Below are 17,081 nucleotides of genomic sequence, written 5' to 3'. Positions count from 1 at the left end.
CCAGTCATGCTGCAGAGCTGATACCTGGTAGGGTGAGCAGTAAACTAGGTGAGTGTTTTCAGTGTGGTCATGATGGCCAGGGTGTGAAACTTGATATTGCACACTTGTAAAAAAAAAGGAATAATTTAAAACATGAATACTTTATGATTCTGATGTTTATTCAAAATGTGCCCTTTTGGAAGAAATTTTACTCTTTAAAAACTTATGGCAGCCAATAATTTATGTATCTATCACTGTGTCACTTAAAAAAAAGAATACCAATCCTTCTACCTGCAGATAACTTGGTTCAAAACCAGCTTATGTCTCATCTCTACAAATTTCTTGTAATTATTTTTACTAATACAGGCTGATCTCTCTAATATTCTTGAATTTGTGAGATGATTTATAATAAACGAGTTGGTTTGGTACTACAAGTTTCTCCTTTAGGGTGTGTCAAGGGATGTTTTCAGGTTCTCTTTATTAGATATTAATAAGAAAAAAGTGTTGCTTACCTACAGAGTCTTTGTGAATACTGCAGATGATCAATTTCAGTAGGGATGATAATAGAATAATCCACACCAGGGTAGTTGTGAAGCATGTTAGACTTGTACTCATATTGAAGTTGAAGCTTCAGAATTTCTAGTGTCTTGTAGCATATAGGAGGCTCCTAGCAAGTCATTTTGTTGATTCATGACGTCTGTACCACCAAGGAGATATGTGGTATTGTGTGGAAAACCGAGTCTACAGTAACCTCCTTGGTAGATTTTGTATTTGCTTTTTTCAGACTGTAGACATCTGCAAAAAAAAAAAAAAAAATTCACAAGAGAACAAGAGAACAATAGAGTTTGTAATAAAATTATTTTTTGGGCCTCTCTGTGTTACTTACCTTTCCTTAGGAGACCCTCTTGTGATTCTGCAGTACCTATCATGGCCATTTCTGTCACAGGAGGCTCCTGGGTTCCACTCATACAGTTTTTTTTTTTTTTTTTTTTTGAGGTGGAGTCTCTCTCTGTTGCCCAGCCTGGAGGGCAGTGGTGCGATCTCTGCTCACTGCAAGCTCCACCTCCCGGATTCAGGCCATTCTTCTGCCTCAGCCTCCTGAGTAGCTGGTATTACAGGTGCCCACCACCACACCGGCTTTTTTTTTTTTTTTTTTTTTGTATTTTTAGTAGAGACGGGGTTTCACCATGTGAGCCAGGATGGTCTCGATCTCCTGACCTTGTGATCCGCCTGCCTTGGCCTCCCAAAGTGCTAGGATTACAGGCATGAGCCACTCTGCCTGGCAAACTTTTTTTTTTTTTTTTTTTTTTTTTTGAGGCAGGATTTTGCTGTGTTGCCCAGGCTGGGGTGCAGTGGTGCACATATAGCTTACTGCAGCTTTGACTTCCTGGCCTCAAGCAACCCTCCCACCTCAGCTTCCTGAGTAGCTAGGACTACATGTATGTACCACCAAGCCCAGCTAATTTTAATTTTTTTTTTTTTTTTGGAGAGATGGGGTCTCCCTATGTTGCCCAGGCTGGTGTCAAACTCCAGGCCTCAAACACTCCTCCTGCTTCAGCCTCCCAAAGTGCTAGGAAATCAGGTATGAGCCACTGCACTTGGCACCATTCACACTTTGGTTAATCACTGACATTTACAGTGTAATTGGAAGACCATCCATGGGCAACGCTACACAATTTTCAGAGAACATTCACACAAATTGCCTCATTTCATTCCTGTAAAATGCCTACAGTTGGGTAGGGCTGGTTTTATTATAGGTGAAATGGATGTGTGAAAGGCTCAGTGTTTACTCCATGACACTGAGCCACAGTTTCTAAAATCTGTTTAACAGTAGACTTGAGGCTGGGTGCTGTGGCTCATGCCTGTAATCCCAGCTCTTTGGGAGGCCGAGGTGGGCGAATCACCTGAGGTTGGGAGTTTGAAACCAGCCTGACCAACATGGAGAAACCATGGTGGCACATGCCTGTAATCCCAGCTACTCGGGAGGCTGAGGCAGGAGAATCACTTAAACCTGAGAGGCGGAGGTTGCGGTGAGCTGAGAATCGCAACATTGCACTCCAGCCTGGGCAACGAGAGTGAAACTCCATCTCAAAACAAGCAAGCAAACAAACAGTAGACTTGAACAGAGAGAGAGTGTCTTTTTTGTTTGTTTGCTTTGTTTTTAATTATACAGTTAGGAAAAAAGAAGAAATCCTGGTGAGTTTGGCAGTAGATAACACAACTTATAATAAAACTGGAAGAACCAAAATAAACATTGAGCAGAGATTCTGAAAGTTCTTAGAGCATGCTTACGTCAAAGCCTTAACTTAATTCTGTATCTTCTTCTGTGGTTGCTATAGTTAGAGCAACATAGCTATTTCCTAAATATCTGTCAATTGAATATCAGGTGTTAACTCTTAAATGCAGGACCCTCTGTAGAGCGGAGCTCTCTCACTGAGGTCCTGCGACCCCTAAAGGGTCTGTAGAGAGAATTTAGGGGTTCCATGCACTTATAAAGGGGAAAAAAAACGCATTTTTATTTTTATTAACTTCTAACTGAAATGCAGCATTTCCTTTAATTATGAACATAGACACACATAGGCACAGTGGTATTAGCAGGACCTGTGATATTGTCACCAGTAGAAATCACAGATATTTTCATGTCATGCTTCAGTGGAAGCAGATACTTTGAGTTACTGCCTTTGCTCATCACTGCCTTGAAATTACATTTGTTGTTAAATGTGCTAATAGATCTTTTATTTCTTGTTACAGTTGGGTAGAGCTGTTTTTATTATAGGTGAAATGGACGTGTAGAAGGCTCAGTGTTGTGGAATACCGTGTTATGGAATATGTCTTATTTATTTAGATCTTTTATTTCTTTTATTCTTTAATAAAGAAGCACTTACCAGATATCACAGACTTTTTTGTCGTTGTTCATATCCCAGAGTTTTTCAAGTTTTAGATGCAGTTGTTTTCCTTTGCAGTCCTTTGTATTTTATGTCTTCAAAGCTTTCTTCTGAGGAGGTGTCTGTGAGCCTTGCCAAATTGGCAGAGGGGTCACCAGAAGGCACTGGTTCGGAGTCCTGCTGTGTGCATGGTATCCTTTTTGGGTTTCGTGTGTTTGTTTACACGTGTGTAACCCAGCAGGTGCTGTGACTCACCAGTGTGTTGAATCAGTTTTGAGGCGTGTGAGAAGACAAGGCAGCCTGCGTTGATTAGGGCAGAGATTCTCGGTTGTGGGTGGGCATAGGGATAAGGAGCGCTGGGCTTCTGATATGCTCCCCTGGATGAGAAATCCTACAGAAGAGGGCCAGCTACACATTGCTACACAGATCAGAGGAGACACGGCCCCTTCCTGTATGTTCTACCCCTGAGTGGAGAAACGCGGCTTTACCTTTTAAATTTGGCCCTCACTTGGCTTCCTAAGAAGAGGCGAGAAAGCTTTGAGCATCCACCTTTGCCAGGTGGTAGAATGACCTTTTCAGAGAAGCTTTAGTGCTTCTCCTAGTCAGGTGGGTTCATAACTCCTGAGTCTGAGAAACACAGAAAATTAAAATGACCCACAAAACAGATATACCCACAACGATGGGACATTTGGGAGAAAGCATAGTCAACATATAGTACTTGCAGGGTGCTGGGATCCTCAGAGTGGCCTGAATTTAATACTCTTGCATTCTGCAGATGAGGACAGCGAGGCTCAGGGAAGTTAAGGAAAAGTCACATACCTAGCAAGGTGAGTCAGACCTAGTTTGTCTGGTTTGACTCCATCTCTTACCCAGTATCTCAGATTAGCTACAAAGGGGACAAGAAAACTTCTTTTTTAAGAATGAAACCCATCAGGTGAAATACAAGAAAACCAAAGACCCCATCAAAACCTTAGTTTCAAAATCTGTCAATAGCTTATTTATTTATAAAATATATGTCTAACATATTGAAAATTCATTTTTTTTCGTGGTTCAGGGCATTGTCCCAAGTGACCCTTAGCTTGATACAGCTTAATTTGAAGATGAGGTTTCTTTCTTCCCTGTGATTTTCACCTCCATCCTGTGACTTGTAGGTCACACTTCCCTAATCCCTGGTGGAAATGACAGTGTGTGCTATAGACTTTTGTAGTCACATAACACACAGCAGACACGAGACATGAAAGCTGCTGCATTGGTCTTTGGGTGGCTATCGAACTCTTTTTGGTCCCTTCTTCTAGGGATTGCTGTATGTAACTTTTTGGTTAAGAAGCATTGATTGAGGAAAAAAAAAAAAAAAACTCCATATCTCACCTACATATGATCTGCTGACCACCCTCCCTGAGTTTACCTGGAGCAGCCTTTTTCCTAAGAAGAGAAGGTTATGAAGCAGATAAGAATTTCATAATATTGTTCCATCATTTGTTTTTACTGTAAAGTAACATTAAAGTATTAGCCAACAGTATTTACTGAGTGACTGATACTCACTTCTAACCCTTTGAGGACTTGTTTGCATTCTAGCTCAGGTTTTCTGACTAAGGAGATAAAAACATCTCCTGGACTATTTATTTTTTTCCATGACCTAACCCAAGGACTTTGCACTGGGTTGGACCAATGCAGGCAGCTCTTGAGGCCTTCAGTGCCATCCTACCCTGAGTTACTTACCTTGTTTATGTCGGGGGAGGGAGGAGGGTCTGGAACCTGCATATTAAACCAGCTCCCCTTGCCATTTTAACTTTTAAAAATTGAATTTGGCTGGGCGCGGTGGCTCAAGCCTGTAATCCCAGCACTTTGGGAGGCCGAGACGGGTGGATCACGAGGTCAGGAGATCGAGACCATCCTGGCTAACACAGTGAAACCCCGTCTCTACTAAAAATACAAAAAACTAGCCGGGCGAGGTGGCGGGCGCCTGTAGTCCCAGCTACTCCGGAGGCTGAGGCAGGAGAATGGTGTAAACCCGGGAGGCGGAGCTTGCAGTGAGCTGAGATCCGGCTACTGCACTCCAGCCCAGGCGACAGAGCAAGACTCCATCTCAAAAAAAAAAGATAAAAATTGAATTTAAAATTAAACAACAACAACAAGACCTTTAATCTAGTCCAACCATCGTTGTTCACATGGGGCCTCTGAGGTGCGGAGTGCATTGACTTGCTGAGCCTTGCATAGCCAAGGTATGTGGGGCCAGGAATTGTGTGCAGGTCTCCCCATGACTCCAGAGTTGTGTCCGTAAAGTAGAACCTACAGTAATATTATTATACCCCCATTTTCACCTTTGCTCATTCACTTGTGTCCACACGGTCACAGGCGTAGCAAGTGTTTATACAGTTGGTTTTATGGATGTGCACAACGAACCTCATGTGTTTTACTTATACAGGGCTCATCCCAGGAGAGTGGGAATTTACTCAAGCTAAAGCATGAGGAGCCAGAGTATCTGGCATGGGGTTTAATTGGAATCCCTATACCTCCACCACTGTACCTAGAGGCTCCTCTCTCCCCTCATCCTGTTTGACCCTTGAGCTGGGCCAACACAGTGGTCACTCCCTGTTGGACACTCTCCTGGCTTGACTCCCAGTGCCTCACTTGCTCCCAGAGTTCCCTTTTGTCTCTCTGGATAGTCTTTCCAGCCTCTTTCACCAGTTCTTTCTTTTTCCTCTTCCTCTAAACTTCTAAATCAGTGGCTGTCAACCCTGATGCACCTAGAACTTAAAAAAATACAGTCTGGCAGACGCTGTGGCTCATGCCTATAATCCCAGCACTTTGGGGGGCCGAGGTGGATGGATCACCTAAGATCAGGAGTTTGAGACCAGCCTGGTCAACATGATGAAACTCCGTCTCTACTAAAAATACAAAAATTAGCCAGGCATGGTGGCATGCACCTGTAATCCTAGCTACTCAGGAGGCTGAGGCAGGAGAATCTCTTGAACCCGGGAGGCAGAGGTTGCAGTGAGCCGAGATTGCGCCACTACCCTTCAGCCTGGGTGACAGAGCAGGACTCCATCTCAAAAATAAATAAACAAACAAACAAAAAAAAAAATACAGTCCTAGGCCAGGCGTGGTGGCTCATGCCTGGAATCCCATCACTTTAGGAGGCCATGGCAGGCAGATCATATGAGCCCAGAAGTTCGAGACCAGCCTAGGCAACATGACAAAACTCCGTCTCTACAAAAAATAATTATAATAAAAAAAATACCTGTGTGCGATGGTATGCATCTTGTAGTCCCAGTTATCAGGAGGCTGAGGTGGTAGGATTGCTTGAGCCTAGGAAGCAGAGGTTGCAGTGAGCCAAGATCATGCCATTGCACTCCAGCCTGGGCAGCAGAGCGAGATTCTGCCTCAAAAAAAGAAAAAGACAAAAACCAGCCCTGGAACCAGTCCCCTGTAGATACCAAAATCCATGGATGCTCAAGTCCCTGATATGAATTGGAAAAGTATTTGCATTTTACCTGTACACATCTTTCCATATACTTTAAGTCTAGATTACTTGTATTACTTGTAAATGCTATTTTTTTTTTTTTTTTTGAGACAATCTCCTGTCGCCCAGGATGGAGTGCTTTGGTGCCATCTTGGCTCACTGCATTCTCAACCTTCCAGACTCAAGCCATCCTCCCACCTCAGCCCCCTAGTAGTTGGGACTACTGGCACATGCCACCGTGCCCAGCCTAAAGTTTTGTATTGTTATTTTATATTGTTTTTTTCCCCCTGAATATTTTTGATCCATGGTAGATACAGAAGGCTGACTATATGTCCTCCCCAGGCCCCAACCTTAGGCATAGTCATTCTAATTGATTCTCAGGTGACTGTGATGTACTGCTCTGAATGTTGGCATGCCCAGCCTGCGTCTGTCTATATCTTCTCTCCCAAGGCTGTAATACCAGCCACATGCTGGTGACTGCCAAATGTATGCCCACCCTGACCTTCCCTTCCTCCCCCAGCCTCATGTACCCACATACTGAGGTAATTAACTCATCCACTGCAGAAAGTAGATTGTTCCCCCTCCACACACATTTGTCTTAATAAATACAACAGGGTTTACCCTATTTCCATATCCTCCTGGCCATCCACCGGCCCTGTTAATTCTTCCTCCAGATATATCCCAGACACATTCTCCGACCTGGATGCTGCCACCTCACTGCCATCTCATCCCTGGACAGCTGTAACTGCTCTCCCAGCTTCCATTCTTGCTTCTCTGTTGTCCTCTTTGGACCCAGCAGCCTGACTGGTCTTTTTTTGAAATCCAACTGGGTTATGCTGCTTCTTTGTTTCCCATTGCCCTTTGGATAAAATGCAGAGTCTTCCAAGACTCTGTGACCTGGCTCTTGGGTCTCTATCCAGCCAGCCTCGTTCCACCCTGTCCTTATGCTATAGCAGCCCCACCAGTGCTTCCAGACCCTCGAACACACCAGACTCCCATGACCTTGGGTCATGCCGCTCCCTCGCTACCCCTCTTCCTTTTCTTTTTTTGTTTTGTTTTTGAAGTTTTTATTTATTTCTCTTTCTTTTTTTCTTGAGACTGGTTCTTGATCTGTTGCCTAGGCTGCCCTTGAACTCCTGGGCTCCAGCACTCCTCCTGCCTCAGCCTTCTGAGTAGGCTGGGACTACAGGTGCATGCTGCTGTGCCCAGCTTCTTTTCTGTTCTTTGGTTCTCAGCAGAAGTGTGCTGTCCATGACAAGCCTTCCTTGACCACCCCATCTGTGGCATCCCCCATCTCCGTTGCCTTTTCCTGCCTTCATAGGTTTCATCACTCTTTATTTGCTTATGTAATGATAACCAATAATGGTAATAATGACTCACATCTACTGAGTGCTTACCACTTGTCAGGGTTGTGCTAAATGCCTCACCTTTATGAGCACTGCAGGACATAGACACTAGATCTGTTGTAGTACATAATCCTCTTTTCGATTAAATGATTTTTCAAATATATTACAATTGTTTTATCTAAATTGAATTGGCCTTTTAATCCCTAATTGTTTTTCAAGATATTAAAGTTAGTTTACATAGATTTAACACTCTTTTATAGCAATGTAAATGGACTTAAAAAATTTTATAAAGAACACTTTTAATGCTATACATGAAATAATAAACACAATGATATAATTACATTAATCAACACAACAGGCGTGAACAAACAGGTTGGGAACACACACACGACCATTTTTCCATTGGGAAAATGCTCAATTCACAAGAGCCCAGATGCCGAAGCACATAAGACAGTCGTCAGCTGGCTGGCAGTATCAGCAGGCTGTGGGTCCTTCCTTCCTTCCTTCCTTCCTTCCTTCCTTCCTTCCTTCCTTCCTTCCTTCCTTCCTTCCTTCCTTCCTTCCTCCCTCCCTCCCTTCCTCCCTTCCTCCCTTCCTCCCTTCCCCTTCCCCTCATCTCCCCTCATCTCCCCTCCCCTGCCTCCTTCCTTAGTTTTCCTTTTACCTTTCCTTTCCCTTTTCCTTTTACCTTACCTTACCCTACCTTAATCTTGCTCTATTGCCCAGGCTGGAGTGCAGTGGTGGCGATCATGGCTCACTGCAGCCTCAACCTCTTGGCCTCAAGTGATCCTTCTGCCTCTGACTTCCAAGTAGCTGGGACTACAGGTGCATGCCACCACACCCAGCTAGTTTTTAAATGTTTTGTAGAGACAGGGTTTTGCCATGTTGCCTTGGCTGTCTCATGCTCCTGGCCTCAAGTGATCCACCTGCTTTGGCCTCCCATAGAGACAGTCTTTCTCCGACAACCAGGTTGGAGTGTAGTGGCCTAATTATAGCTTACTGCAGCCTTCAACTCCTGGCCTCAGGCAATCTTCCTGCTCTCCCTCCCAAAGCTATGGAACTACAGACAGGAGCCACCATGCGCGGCTGGTTTTTGGGGGCTATGGCAAGTGCAGGCTTGTCAGAGGAATTAGTGGAGAAGCAGGGATTAGTTAGGAAAACCTCTCCGCTTCTTGTGTTTCATGCCAGGCAGTGTTTGTAACTTCAGAACCTGCCCTTACCTCACCTACCTGCCATGTTATGCTCATTTCAGCTACTGTCCCCTGCTGTATAGGGAGTGCCTTGAGGGCAGAGATCATGTTAGTTTTGTTCCCCCTTCTATACAGAGGGTGGAGCCCAGGACCTGGCCCAGCTGAAGGAGGAGTGTGCTGCTGCTGTCTCTGTATTTCCAGGTACTCCTTGTTGATCTCTAGCCAAGACGAGGAGACTCCTTATGAGATGTCATCTTCTGAGCTCTTTTGATGGAGGGAATACCAGAGTGATGATTGAACATGAAAAGTCTTGGCACAGTGGCTCACACCTGTAATCCCAACACTTTGGGTGGCTGAGATGGGAGGATTGCTTGAAGACAGGCATTTGAGACCATGCTTGGCCACCAAACGAGACCCCATTTCTACAAAAAAAGAAAAACAAAACAAAAACAAAAAAACATGAAAAGCCTCATCCAGAGTATTTCCCACTGAGAGTTTTACTTTCAGCCTGTATTTGTGTGGAATTAGACTGTGTGGGAACATTCTAGCTCTCCTCCTCCTCTGACTAGTCATCCCTGGCTTTTTGTCTTTGTTTTTGGCTAAGTCCCCTTTTCTTTTTGGTGTGCTTAGATGTGGACATCTGTCAGTGCTCTGGCTTGGGGTCTCCTCTTGCCTACATCTTCTTTGCTTTGGCTGTTGCCTCTCTGCAGGTGATGGCTATGTTCCTCTCTACTGCCTGGATATGTTGCCGGAATCTCATAGAAACTGAACATGTGCTTGTCATCCTCACACTAGCTCTTCTTACCATCTGCCTGACTTCCATAGAAGCCCGGTGTGGACATGCGCCAGGCCCTCACCAATGACCCTGTCCATTCTCAGAGGTGCCTTCCCCTGCTCTCCTAAATCCATAGATACTAAATTTGTACCTCAATCCTGGTTCTGAAACCTGTTTCTCTGTCATCACAAAGAAATCATGGAGCCTCTCTGTAGTTTGGTTTCCTTTTTTGTGGGTTTAAGGAAGATTCTGTGACTTTGTTGGTGATGACATGGCATTGGGAGATAGGGTCCATTTCTGATTTTCAGAGAGAGGAAGTAAGCATGTGTGTCACTGTTTTAGAGAATTGTGGCACCTACCCTATTCTTCAACTCCTGGTGCCTGGCCTTGTAATGAACACAAATGATCTTTAAAAGAAGTTAGATTTTAAAAATAATATTTTTATGGCTCACACTTATAATCCCAGTGCTTTGGGAGGCCGAGGCAGGAGGATTGTTTGAGACAAGGCATTTGAGACCAAGCTGGGCAACATAGGGAAACCCCCATCTCTATAAAAAAATGTTTAAAAACTACTCAGGTGGTACATACCTATAGTCCTAGCTACCCAGGAGGCTAAGATGGGTAGGTCACTTAAGCCCAGGAGTTTGATGCTGTAGTGAGCTATGATCATGCCACTGCATTCCAGCCTGGGCAATTGAGTAAGACTCTGTTTCAGTAAAAAAGATAAATAAATAAATAAATAAATAAATAAATAAATAAATAAAATAATATTTCTTTTTTTTTTTTTTTTTTTGTTAGAATTATTTTTTGGCTTTGTTGCCCAGGCTGGAGTGCAGTGGCACGATCTTGGCTCACTGCAACCTCTGCCTCCTGGGTTCAAGTGATTTTTCTGCCTCAGCCTCCTGAGTAGCTGGGATTACAGACACATGACACCACACCAGGCTAATTTTTCTATTTTCAGTAAAGACAGGGTTTCACCCTGTTGGCCAGGCTGATCTCAAACTCCTGACCTCAGGTGATCCACCCGCCTCAGCTTCCCAAAGTGCTGGGATTACAGGCATGAGCTACCATGCCCGGACAAAATAATATTTCTTTCTATCATGAAAGTATGCTGATTTTAAGTGATTTTGAAAATAAAAACAAAAAGATGACTAACAGCAACCACCACTCACTTTTTGTGAGATTTTCTAGATTTTTTTTTTCTGCAACACCTATATTTAAGGCCATAATGCATTTTCAATAAATATTATATGTTGATTATTTCCCCTGGCATTAAATTTCTTGAAAAACACAATTTTCAGCATTGCTTAATATTCTGTCATTTATATTTGACCATTCATCTATTATTGGGAATCCAGGCTATTTCTACTTCTTCTCCAAACAACACATGGGTGAATACCCTTTTACTTCTGGATATCAGGTCAGATAGTACAAGCAATTTGCCTGAAAACACTGAATTTGGTGTTTAAGAAGCCTAAACACATCCTAAAGAGTTTTTTATTCGATACCCGAGGAGGGATGTCTTTCCTCTTTCTTAGTTTGTGCAGATTGTTATTCGTTAGTAAATGTTTGGAAAATAACCAACAGGTAATTGTCAGGAAGGCAATGACTAAAGTTTTTGTGAATATGGCATATAATTTCAAGAAAGACGGGTTTTTTTCCCTTAAACTCAAAGTTACCAAGAGATCAACTTCTCAAACTTTGTACCAAGGGCAGTTTTGTGGGGGAGAGCAGGAATGTATGTTATTTGTGGAGTTTAGCTAGAATTGAGAGATGCACCTGATCACTGTGGAGTAGTTGATATCTCTGTGTGGGTTGGGTAACGTTGTTTTATAGTGAAGGTTTTCTTCTTCCAAGTGACTCTGAGAGGAGAGAAAGTGGTTGGAGACCCACCAGTCCTGCGTGAGAGGGCCATTTCTCCATCATCCACCGACTAAATATGTGACCTTGGGCAAATCACTTATCACTGCATTGGGACTCGGTTTCTCATCTGGAAATTATTTAGCATTAAATATTTTCTGGTTCTTTGAATGTTTCTTTGAGAGATTTTCACTCTCTAGTTAATGGTATCCCATGATGAAGTTTTTTAAAATTGTTTTTTGTTTTATGGTCATTTCTTCTTCTTCTTTTTTTTTTGTTAATTTATTATTTATTTATTTACTTTTTAAAAATTTTATACCTAAGTTCTAGGGTACATGTGCATAACGTGCAGGTATTATGGTCATTTCTTAATTTGAGTTTTTCTGTATTGCAAAATAGGAATTAAAAGAATAGGGACCTTTTTGTTTTCTAGAAATTGTAGTGTTGTTTTCTTTTTCAAATGCAAGTGCTATTAAATTGCATTCAGGTGATAATCTAGAGAACCTCCTACAAGTATTCTCAGACAGAACACTGTAGACATACGCACTGAACTGTCTAAGCATGTTTTAAATTACCCAGGACTTTTCTTGTTAAGATTTAGATATGTACGAGGCTTAAATTCCAGAAGATTACAAATTGTCGAAAGTAATTTTCATCTTCAGAGAGTAAATTAATGGAGCAGAGTCCATGTCTGCTTGAATGGGCCAATATCCTCTTCCCAGGGCCTTTTGTTGAACAGGTGCCTAATGAATGCTGCTTAAATAAGCGAAAATGCAAAGACATGTTTTTAAATTTAAAAAATAAGCTTTCTCCTTCCTTATCTTGTTTCATAAAAACAAGATTTAAAACCCATATATAGAATAACAAGATCATTTTATTTGTTGCCACCTTCTGAAGATTGCCTTCATTTTAATTAAAATCCTAAGTGAAACAAAAATAGAGACACTGGCCAGATATGGTGGCTCACACCTATAATCCCAGCACTCCAGGGGCGTGAGGCTGGAGGATTGCCTGAATCCAGGAGTTCAAGACCAACCTGGGGAACACGGTGAGGCTCCGTCTCTATTAAAAAAAAAAAAAAAAAGTACAGACACCACAAAATGCAGTACGCCTATAAAATTAAATGAATAAATAGCACACAGTGCTGACCTTCTGAAGGGGAGTGCGGTCAATAATTTTATTATTTTATGAAGTGGTGACCTAAAAGAAAGCATAGCGTGTGTGTGTGTGTGTGTGTGTGTGTGTGTGTTTGGAGGAGATGTATCTTTTGGAACATCAGCGAGTCTGTTGTCACCTAGACGTGTGTGGTGAGGCAGGGTTGAATGAAGGGAGGAAGGATAAATTATCAGGGTGGAGTAGAGGTTGTACTGAGTTGGAAAGGGGATCTAATTGCCAGGAACTTTTCATTATCATCTGCTAACAAAAACTAATGCAAGATAGATACATTATAATGCATTTATAAGGAGTTACCAAGAATTTCTCTTGTGTAAATGCCCAAGTACTCTGGGTATGTCCTTTCTGCCATCCCCAAGCTCTGGGGCCATTTTGTTTACAGGCAAGGACCTAAGTGAGCCCTGAGAATTGTGCCTTCTCTCTTCTTACTGCTCACATATGCGGACTCTTCCTTGGGCCCATTTTCCACCATTGTTAGCTGACACAGACGGCTGCAAGATCAAAGGCAGAAGCAGCGACACCCTGGAGCACAATCACGTCCTCTCCATTAGTCAAATGCAGTCATGATGTCTCCACCCAGGTGTGGGCCTGGGCACTAGATGCTGAGTGGAATTGAAGACGCCCATCTTGGGGAGGTAATCAAAGGCAGCCTTGTACCAGGGTGCGTGACAGCACCAGGAGCCTTTCACAGTGTCTGGTGAGCACCGCAGCCAGGTACTCATACTGGTCAGCAGACCTACCCTCATGGTCCCTGGGCTTACTTTGTCACCTGCCACCTGCCAGGTTTCATTTTTTCTCATTAAACCAGATTCCAAGGTTGAGTATTTATTTTTTTCTTTTTAAGAAGAAAAATGCCTGGCAAGCAATTCTGTACAGATTGACAGTTTTTCTTTTTCATGTTATTTCAGCGTATCTAAGACAAAACTGGAACGGACTCAGGTGGGAAATTGACATGACAGCTCAGCTCACACTCCACCCTCCGTGATGGGCCCAGGCTACTGTGGTTCAGCTGAATTTTGGCATGAATGGAATATGGAGCCATTTGAGCTTCTGGTTTACTTGTGTTTTGAGGCCTGTGGCACCTGCTACCTGACTTACTGGACATAGGAGTGAGATTTCCCATACAGTCTCCCAGGCTGGCAGGAGGCAGACTCAGAACCATGCAGGCCGTGTACTGATGCCACCACACATGCAAGCTCTTTTTCTTCTCTCTCTCCTTCTCAGAGGTAGGGTTGATTTTAATGAGAACTACATCGAGGCCAGGATATATGTTGGCTCCTCAGTGCTCTGCCAAACGCCGTCTCACTGCTTTTAGATATGTTCTGTAAAAGCCAAGCTTTGTTCCCCCACCTTCCCCTGGAGGTGGGTTGGTGCCTGTGCCTGAAATGAGGAGGAGATGTTTTCGGAGGGGGTAGTTGACAGCAAGCTGTTCATTAGCAGCCTGCCTTCTGCCATGGGTGCTCAGTGACTGGCAGTGGCAACATTTTAAAAAATAAAGATCAGGCTGGATATGGTGGCTCACGCCTGTAATCCCAGTATTTTGGGAGGCCGAGGCAGGCGGATCATGAGGTCAGGAGATTGAGACCATCCTGGCTCAATGGTGAAACCCGTCTCTACTGAAAATACAAAAATTCGCTGGGCATGGTGGCTACTCGGGAGGCTGAGGCAGGAGAATTGCTTGAACCCAGGAGGTGGAGGTTGCAGTGAGCCAAGATCGCATCACTGTACTCCAGCCTGGGCGACTGAGTGAGACTCCATATATATATATATATATATAAATAACAGAAAGATAACTCTGCAGAAAGAAGCATCTGCTCAGTTAATTTTCTGAAGCAAGTGGAAGGAAGGCCTGCTTGTAAGGCTGTCTTTCATGTGAGCCCCATGGCCCCCTCAAGGACGAAAGGTTAGAAAGCCTCTTCCGGGTCTTCCTCTCTTCTGCTGTAGGCTTCTTGGCTGGCCTGGCATACAGGTGCTCTGACCAACAGGGAGGAAAGCTTTGGGGTCTGAGGGCAGGTTCCAGAGGGGAACTGGGACCTCCGAGGGCTCTGTGTGCTAGCAGGAAGGAGGAACACTGGGGACACATAGGAATTGGGAAATTATTTTGTTCAGATGGCCACATCAGGGCCTGGGCATGCCTGTGCTGATCACCTGTGAGGCCTAGGGGAAGGTGGGATGTGGCAAGATCTGTGAGGTCTGAGACACTCGGGCAAACTCATAACTGCATCATTTATATATACTTTATCGCTCAATTGTTAGTGTTCATCTTTTTAATGTATTGCATAAATTGAAATATTCATATACTCACACAACTAATAAGTACAGATTTAGAAATTTTATTAAATTCTTTTAAACATTTACATTTGATTACAAATATATTGAATTAGATCTGCCTTAACATCACAGACCAAATCTATTAGATTCTTTTAAATGCTCACAAAAGAGAACATGTAGGTCTTCTAGCACTCACAACAAAACTCCTGATACTCGCACTTAACATAAGCATTGGTACTGTGGGTTGAATTCATTTATTTGTGATTTCTGAATCTGTTTTATATTTTTGCAGTGATCTAGTAATCTTAATAGATATTAAAGGAAATATGATCTCAGCAGCTGTGTTAGATTCCTAGGGCTGCCGTAACAAATTACCACAAACTTGGTGGCTTAAGACAATGAAATTTATTCTCTCACAGTTCTGGAGGTCAGAGGTCCAAAGTCAAGGTGTTGGTACTGCTGGTTCCTTCTGGACACTCTGAGGGAGAATCCGTTCCCTGCCCCTCTCACAGTTTCTGGTGGCTGCTGGCCATCCTCGGTGTTCCTGGGCTTGTGGCCGCATGCCTCCAGGTTCTGCTCTGTCTTCACGTTGTCCTCTCCTCTGTGGGCCTTTTCTCCTCTTCTCTTCTGAGGACACTTGCCATTGGATTTAGGGCCCACCTCAATCCAGGATGATGTCATCTCAAGACTTTTAACTGAATGACACCAGCAGGGCCAGGCACGGTGGCTCACGCCTGTGATCCCAGTACTTAGGGAGACTGAGACAGGCGGATCAGTTGAGGTCAGGAGTTTGAGACCAGCCTGGCTAACATGGCAAAACCCTGTCTCTACCAGAAATACAAAAAATTAGCCAGGCATGGTGGCGCATGCCTCCCAGCTACTCAGGAGACTAAGGCAGGGGAATCGCTTGAACAGGGGAGGTGGAGGTTGCAGTGAGCCAAGACTGCGCCACTGTATGCCAGCCTGGGTGACAGAGTGAGACTCTGTCTTAAAAAACAAAATAAAACAAAAAAAGAAGAAAATGAATTATACCTGCAAAGACCATTTTTACACCTTCACAGCTTCCAGGTGGACATTATCTTTGGAGGGGCCACCTTCGACCTGATGTCTTTTCCTGAAATGACAAATTCTTTATATTTGGCCACTTGTGGTTGTGACCCAGTGTCCCATCCAAATGACACACTCATCTGGAACATGTTTGAACACACGTACAAGGTTTCTTAGTGTCTTACTGTTATCATTAGCAGCTTTTATTGAGCTTTTATCTTCCAGGAATTTGGGGCCCCAGTGTGGGCAGTCAGCTCTCCTCTGGAGCCCTCTGGCTAATACATCATCTTACAGCCCTGCGGGGGGGGGGGATCCTGCTCCTACCTGAGTGTAGTCTGTGCCCACAGCGTCAGGCCTTTCTGTTCTTGATACTTGCTTCCTCCTTCCATGTAGGGTTGGCTTATTCAGAGCCATCCTACTTAGAGATGTATTTGTACACTGTTTTATAAAAGGCATTAGTGGCAGAAACAGAGCAGTCATACATACCCACCTCTGCTGCTTCCTAAAATGGATTAAAAATAACTTCCTAATATATTCTCCCGTCCTTTATATATCAGTTGCCCTGTTCATTTGGTTGCCCTTTACATTTTGATATTCGTTGAAGATTCATGGCCTTTACAGGCTCACCTTGTCTCTTTTAACCATTATTAACTCTGTTCTCTTTTGGATATTCAGATTGTCACAACACAGTGCATGGTAGTCCTTTTAAGATGGCTTTTGTATATCTTATCACTTCTACACCAGACCTTTTGACGTGGTCTTTGCTTTCTTGAAACCTGGTGTTACAGGTCCCTCTTGATTTTCCCCTGCCCTAAGACATGGAATCAGCAGCTCTACAAGGAGCCCCGTTAAGGTCTAACCTAAATCTGGGCACCAGAATGTTGACTTGCTGCTGATGGATTGGAGGGGTGTCCTTGTTTAGCCACTTATGTGACAGAGCTGGAAAGAGTTGTTTTGTTTGTTTTTAATATCACAAAGTTACATAGATGTTTTCAGTTTAACTCTTACTTTCCTGATTATTTATTTTGTTTGTTTGTTTTTTTGTTTTTTTGTTTTTGTTTTTGTTTGTTGCATTATGGTATTTTTTTATTT

The 17,081-nt window shown here is 43.3% G+C and overlaps 1 protein-coding gene across 3 annotated transcripts in view; it reads left to right on the top strand.

Annotated features, from left to right (window-relative positions):
• TRAK1 (trafficking kinesin protein 1) overlaps window positions 1-17,081 on the top strand; it is a 137,520-nt gene that overhangs the window by 35,704 nt on the left and 84,735 nt on the right. The gene's annotated exons all lie outside the window — the stretch shown is intronic.

The sequence above is a fragment of the Piliocolobus tephrosceles genome, chromosome 2, assembly GCF_002776525.5.
Source record: "Piliocolobus tephrosceles isolate RC106 chromosome 2, ASM277652v3, whole genome shotgun sequence".
Classification (NCBI taxonomy): Eukaryota; Metazoa; Chordata; class Mammalia; order Primates; family Cercopithecidae; genus Piliocolobus; species Piliocolobus tephrosceles.
The sequence above is the reverse complement of the archived record's forward strand: the minus strand, read 5'-3'. Positions and strand labels throughout refer to the sequence as shown.